Here is a 7,888-nt window from a genome sequence, read left to right as displayed (position 1 = left end):
GTTAATTATTAAAATTGAGGGTTCTTTTGCAAACCACCTGAACTTACTCTTGGTATTCTAAAGGAAGGTGGTCTGTGTGAGCTTGATCCCTAACTTTGCAGTTGACATTAATTATCCTATGTCAGATAACCAGATTCAGTAGGTCCTGGATGTTTACAGATACCTTGGTTTGGAAATCATATCAGGAAATAAGTGTCTTAAGCACTAAAGAAAAAAACATTTTTATATCAATAATCTGCACCATACATATTAACAATAGCACTTATTTATTTAATATGTTTGTGTATTTGTACATGTCATGGTAGATATGTAGATGTGGTAATTTTTCTTAGGATAATATGACTGATATATATTTGGTACCAGGAATGATTATAGGAAACAAACTCAAAATGAGTTCTGTGACTAGTTCTGCTGCAATTCTTGGTTTTGAATGCAATGAAAAATGATATTTCAATAGCACATGGCATACAATGACACATGGCATACAATGACATTTTTTTTTAGAAAATGCAAAATTTATTTCAATTGTACATAACAGATGTCTTTTTCATATAAAACAAACACTTCATTGCCATATGCAACCACAAACAATAATATGCATATTGTACAATACAATGCAACATTCAGGTATACATGCAACTGAGTCTTCAAATGGCAGTCACCCACTAAAAATGGCTTTCCCATTCACAGATAAAAAGCACAATATATCAATTTTTTCCAGGTCTTATACCACTATATACCCATTACTGTGTTTTGGCAATTTTATGCAAAACACAATTAATATAGCTTATATACTTCTGGCAAGTATTAACTCAATGGGAACACCATTTAGGCCATTTGCAAAAGGGTCTGGTAATGGATTAAACCTACCTTCTAGGCAAACTGTGGTTTGCCAACCAAGTGTCTATTAAAATGGAAGTACTTTGGGACTTCGGTCAAGATGGCAGAGTTATGTAAATGTTGTGCCTGCCTTCTCTCATGTCCACCTCAAAATTATAACTAAACTACAGAAAAACCTTCATTGAGAATTGCCTGAAGTCTAGCTGAACAGAAGTCCTATGACTAAGGACTTACAGAAGAAGCCACATTGAGATTGGTAGAAAAGGCAGAGATATGGAAAGGGTTAGTACTAAACCCATGTGTGGTGGTTAAGAAACAGGAAGGATATCTCAGCTGTGGAGGCCCCTTCTGAAGAGCGAGGAGTCCCAGCCCCACACAAGGCTCTGCAGCCTAGGGTTCCAATGCCAGGAAAAGAAGTCCCCAAACTTCTTGCAGTGAAAATCAGCAAAGATTGTGGCTGAGATGAAAGGTGGCTAGAATCCCAGGTATTCCTCCAAAAGGACCCACACATGGATCTACTTGCTGATAGAATCACTCACTCTGAGCTTCACCTCTGGGGCAACAGCTTGAAAGGTGCCAGAGACATATGGAGATTAATTGAATTATCTACCTTCAGGATAAGGGCTGGAGGGCAGCATTCTCACAAAAATAAGTGCAGGCAGAGGCCATTGTTTCTTTGCTGAGCCTTCCTCCCACCAGTGCAAGTGGGTACCTATCTGAATCTCCATCAACCTGGCTAACATTGTTCACCTGCCCTGGTGATTTCCTGGGAACCCACCCCACCCAACTTGCAAGTCCACCCAAGTAGCTTCCAGTGGGTTTTTCATACAAACAGGCTGTCTTGGTTCATGCTACAAAATTTCCTAAAAGTTTCAAAAACCCCAACAAGCAGCTTTTGGACTCATCATGCTCCCATACCTCTTGTTAAATAGCTGCAAGCCCATCATTAGTGGCAGCCCACCTCAATTCACAGTTTAAGCTCTCCTAGGCACCTTTAAACCATCATAAGTGGCATCCATTTATAGATCACTCTGTAGTTCATAACAGGTGGCCCTGGGCTAGGCACAGGCAGCAGCTTGGTCTACACCAGAGACTCTCCCAAGAGGCCTCAGAACCAACACAACCAGTAGTTGGCTTTATACCACACCAGAACTGCCCAACCACCTTCACAAATTACACATCCAAAAGTAATCTCTGGAAGGCAGCAGAGCCCCACTAAAGCAAATCCTGCTCTGTAGAGTCAGCCTCTACACAAAAGTTTCTCCATTGTAGTCAAAGCCAGTCCCCATAGCCAATCAACTTGAGGGCCAATCACGCTCATGGATGTGCCAACAACAATAAAGGCACAACTACAATAGAAGGGCATATGCAATCCACACAAAGAACACACCTGGAGTACTCGGCTCAGTGACCAAGGACACTGTGGCACTGGGCCCCACAGAACACTTACTATATAAGGCAGCCCTACCAAGATTGGGAGATACAGCAGCTTTACCTAATACATAGAACAAACACAAGGAGGCAGCAAAATGGAAAGAAAAAGAAATATCTCATATTAAAAAAACAAAACTCTAGAAAAAGAACAAAACAAAATGTAGACAAACAATCTACCAGGTGCAGAGTTCAAAATGCTGGTTATAAATATGCTCAAAGAACTTAGGGGAAGAGTAAAAGAACTCAGTAAGAACTTTAACAAAGAGATTTAAAACATAAAAATGGAGATAGAAAACATAAAAAAGAACCAGTCCAAAAGAAAGAATATAATAACTGAAATGAAGAACACATTTGAGGGAATCAACAGTAGATTAAATGAAGCAGAGGATGAAATTAGCAATTTGGAAAATAAGGTAGCAGAAAACACCCAATCATAACAGCAAAAAGAAAAAAAATAAGGATAATTTAAAGGGCCTCTGGAACAGCATTAAGCATATCAACATTTGCATTATAGGGGTACCAGAAGGAGAAGAGAGAGAGCAAGGAATTGAAAACTTATTTGAAGAAATAATGATGAAAAACTCTCCTACCTGGTGAAGGAAATAAACATAAAAGCCCAGGATGCACAGAGTCCCAAACGGGATGAACCCAGAGGCCTACACCAAGACACAGCATATTGATAATGTCAGAAGTTAAAGACAAAAAGAATCTTAAAAGCAGCAAGGCTTAGTTACCTACAAGGAAACTCCCATAAGACTGTCAGCTGATTTCTCAACAAAAATGCAGGCCAGAAGGGATTGGCACACTTATTTTCAAAGTGATGATAAGCAAAGATCTACAACCAAAATTACTCTACTCTGCAAGGCTATCATTTAGAATCAAAGGACAGATAAAGAGCTTCCCAGAAAAGAAAAAGCTAAAGGAGTTCATCATCGTCAAATCAGTATTACAAGAAATGTTAAAGAGACTTCCTTAAAAAAAAAGATAAAAAATACGAATAATAAAATAGCAATAGCTACACACCTATTAATAATTACTTTAAATGTAAATGGATTTAATGCTCAAAAAAAAAAAATAGGGTGACTGAATGGATGAAAAAAATTAAACCCATATATATGCTGCCAATAAGAGACCCACTTCAGATAAAAAGACACACACAGATTGAAAATAAAGGGAAGAAAAAAATATTTTATTTCAATGGAAATGAAAAAAAGCTGATGTAGCAATGCTTATAGTAGCCAAAATAGACTTTAAATAAAAAGCTATAATAAGAAACAAAGAGGGACCCATCAACTCCACTTGTGGATATTTATCCAAAGAATCTCAAAACACTAATTCGAAAAGACATATGCATCTCTATACTTGTTGCAATATTATTTATAATAGCCAAGATGTGGAAGCAACCTAAGTGTACATCAATAGATAAATGGATAAAGGAGTGGTACATTTATACACTGGAATGTTACTCAGCCATGAAAAAGAAAAAATTTCGCCCTCTGTAACAACATGAGAGGACCTAGGGTATTATGCTAAATGAAGTAAGTAAGACAGAAAAGAATAAATAAATAAACGAACAAACAAACAAAATAAAACAAACCCGTAAATGCAGAGAACATTTTGATGATTGCAAGATGGGAGGGAGTTTGGAGAGACTGATAAAAAAGGGGAAAAAATTAAGATGTGGAAATTGCCAGTTATAAAAACAGCAATGGGCATGTAAAATACAGCATAGAGAATATAGTCAATCATATTGTAATAACTATGTATGGTGTCATATGTGTACTAGAAATGTTAAAGAGACTTCCTTAAGAAGCAGGGAAAAAAAGATAAAAAATATGAGTAAAAAATAGCAATAACTACATATCTATCAACAATTACTTTAAAACGATGGATTTAATGCTCTAATCAAAAGACATAGCGTGGATAAGAAAACCAAACCAACACATTTGCTGAATATTAGAGATGCACTTCAGATTTATTGGGGTGATCATTTCATAAATTATATAAATGCCTAATTACTATGTTAATATATTGAAAGAAAAAAAGAAGTACCTAAGCAGACCAAGTGGTTTGTGCACATTAATCTACGGCAGTAATGAGTCTGTAAGGACCTGAGAGTGGGATTTTTATTTCTGAATGCACTAGGGGACTGAAAGAAGGAAACAATATAGAGCTCAAAATTTTAATTTTTCAGTCTAAATCACTATCAGAGGCCCTGAATGTTTCCATGGTGGCCTTAAAGTGATCCCTTAGTTGTTTTAGTAGCAGGTCCAACCTAAATGAAAACCAGGCCCAAAGGTCACTTTGCTGGTGACAGATTTATAATGGAAGTTGAATTCACAACCTTACTATGCTTCTTATGTGAAAATAAGGGCATATTTTAGCAACAAGTGAGGACTAGATCCTTAGAACAGGGATATCTGTGTATCCTGGGACAACATGGAGAATCTTGAATTCATGAGTCTCTCTGAGATATTATTGCCAAGATGGCAGTCTGCAATCTCATATCTAAGTTCATTGTAATTTGACGACCATGTGATAAGATCATCTAAACAAATTAGTTTGTAAAGGAGTGCCTGTTCTTCTCAGGACACACTCTGACAACTCTTTATTACTTCTAATTCTGTAACTATAATGAGTTGTTATGTGACAGAGGGATAAATGCCCAACCTGATCTAAGATGAAAGAGATGTACTACAAAAAGGTACAAGATATTACTAATGCATTACAGTAAAATCCTGTGGAATATGTATGGGAATGAAGGCCAAGGGATTGAAGAGTAAGGAGTATATTATTGAATTTTTTGAGTTTATTAATGTGGCTATGTTTACTAGAGATTCCAGAATTATTATGCTATCTCCATAATAAGAAAAACCTCAAACAACTGCTTTTATTGATTGGAAATTGACCTCAATAATGACCAACTTTCAATAAGGTTGAGATGCTAGAAGTTCCCTAGCCTAATGTAGAGGATGAAATCCAAAAGCTCAGAGAAATAGAAGTGATGGACTAGAGCTTTTATGTGTGAACTGCTAACAGCCTCCCCATAAAACGTACCTACACAAATATACACTAAGTCCCCAGAGAAAGATCAGTGTACTCTCTCTTTTTATTAAGTTATTGAGAAAAACATTAGTGTGGGGAGCTTGATATTATTAAACGCATCTCTGGTAGCTGTTCTTTGTAGGATGGGAATAATGGTGGAGGTGACATCATTGAGAGTGGCTCTCTGATGTAGCTGGGATTAATGGAATGCTAGAGTAGCAGTGGGTAAATGCCAACTGTGATGCTTCAGAGACAAGGAGAGTGATTAATGGGAAGCAAGAATGGAGATATTTTAACCTACAGGGCTCTTTTTTATGCCTAATCAATTATGGTGCTGCTAAAAATAAAATAGATAAGAAACCCATCAGGCAAGAAAGGGTTAACTCAGTAGGCCTCTGTTGCTCAAATCCTGCACATTCCAAAGAAAGTATATTTTCAGGACTGGTCTTTGATTAGCTCCTGAGAAATAACATTTACCAGTTTGACCAGATGAGTTTATCCTTAAGTTTAACATTGGGCAAATGGTTTTTTTTGCTATGAGAGGAAGGGAGGAGTCAAATAGCTGAGGCCAGTCACTGTCGGTACTGCAGGCCTATATGCCTGACCCCTGATAAAAAGCCTGGATACCAGGGTGAACTCCTCTTTGGCAATATTTCACACATGTTGTCACACACTATTGCTGGAAAGAACTAAGTATGAGACTCCACTGAAAGGGGGTGCCTAGAAGCTTCTGCTCCCGGACTTGACCTACACATATTTCCCCATTGCTGATTTTGATCTCTAACATTTCTCTGTAATAAATTATAACCATGAATATAACCATGAATATAACTGCTTTCTTCAGTCCTTTGAGTGCTTCTAGCAAATTATCAAGCCTGAGAGTGGCCTTGGCGGTTACTGCCATACTTATTCAAATATTACTCCATCTATATAACTGGGAAAGCTCTAGATGTAGTCTCTAGAAGCCTGACTTGAGTCACCAAAGAGAGTCAAGGTTTCTTTCCCAGGTTTCCAACTGCACCCAGTCTACTGACTGGAGCACCTTACTTAAAATGACAGCCCACTGAGGAAACAACACAGCTCAAAGTACATGTGGTAACACATCTTCCGAGATTTTAGCAAATAATTGTATTTTTACCATTCGCTGTGAAAACGTAAATATGGAGACTGTTTAGGGATTACTAGATCCTGGTTCTGAAATGATGCTAATTTCTAGGAACCTTAAATGTCATTGTGATCCACCAGTTAAAATACGAGCTTAACAATGAGGGAGAGAAAACAAAACAAAAGTTCCCACACAACTAAGAAAAGATTAATTATTCTATAGTTGATGCATATACACACAAATCTCCATGTTTGAGTCACCATTATTAGCTTATTCTTCTGAGATGGAAAATCTATTCATTTTAATTAGAAAAAATTAATAGTATTTCCAAAAGCACAAAAGATTTTGCTTTTCAGAGTCTCCTGCTATATCGTTAACAATGGTTATAAGGTATAGTTACAAATCACTAAGACTATATTAATTTTTAAAAAGTACCATAGTTTCTAATAATAAATATAAATATCTTACATTTTCAGGTACTCATTTTAACAGACAATACATGGATTCAAAAGAATCAGCTAAATTTGCAGTTAACCTAAATAATTGCTTTTGTTGATTTTCTTAATGGAACTATGTTCACTTTGGTTATCGTTATCATTTAAAAGATGACTTCATTTTCAAGAAAGGTTAAATACGCATTTATAGACAATATAGTAAATGACTAACTATTAACTGAAAAACAATGGTCTGATTAACCAAAAAAAAAGAATATTTTATTAAAAATAAAAAATATGTGAAATTGTTGGCATGCCAAAAGAAAATCAATACCCAACTAAAAATCTATAAATCTTGACTTCAGAATATTTACATTATGAATTCTTTTTTCTGACCAACTATGTGGGCTGGAATTGTGCAACAACAATGTCACAATCATCAGAGATAAATCATTATCTTCTTCACCTGTTTTCTTGACACACATATTTTCTTGGGTCTCCTGGGACCTATGTGGATTTCCTCAACAAGCTGTGATGTTTTGTCTTTGGGTCATTCTAGAAATGCTATATTTTATGACAAGTTGCTACTTTTTTTTTTTTTTGACAAACATTTGTCTACTTCAAATTCTATGGAAAAATCACAATAAATCTCAAACCATGGTTGCTTGTCTTCATCACTCAAATTAAATGACGCAATGTGTTTTTATATATTCATAGTTTTTTCAAAAACATTATTTTATCTGATTGTTCTCCAAATATCATACTGACAGTAAATTGTCTATTTAAATGAACTAAATCTCTGAACTTTTAGCTATTTTACTGAAATTGTGGGAAATTGTCTGCTTATGTCATACACCATGATTTATATCTTTCTTCTCTTTGTATATATTTGAAGTCAATTCAGATAAATAGTCTCTTCACATTTCTTTCTCTGCATCTAATCACTAAATTTAAGGGCAGATTTACTTAACTGCACACAAAAACTTACATTTGGATTTTGTTCTATAATTGTTATTCATTTTTATACCAA

Source organism: Pteropus vampyrus, unplaced genomic scaffold, assembly GCF_000151845.1.
Source record: "Pteropus vampyrus isolate Shadow unplaced genomic scaffold, Pvam_2.0 Scaffold156, whole genome shotgun sequence".
In the NCBI taxonomy this organism is placed as follows: Eukaryota; Metazoa; Chordata; class Mammalia; order Chiroptera; family Pteropodidae; genus Pteropus; species Pteropus vampyrus.
This window is presented reverse-complemented; position numbering follows the sequence as displayed.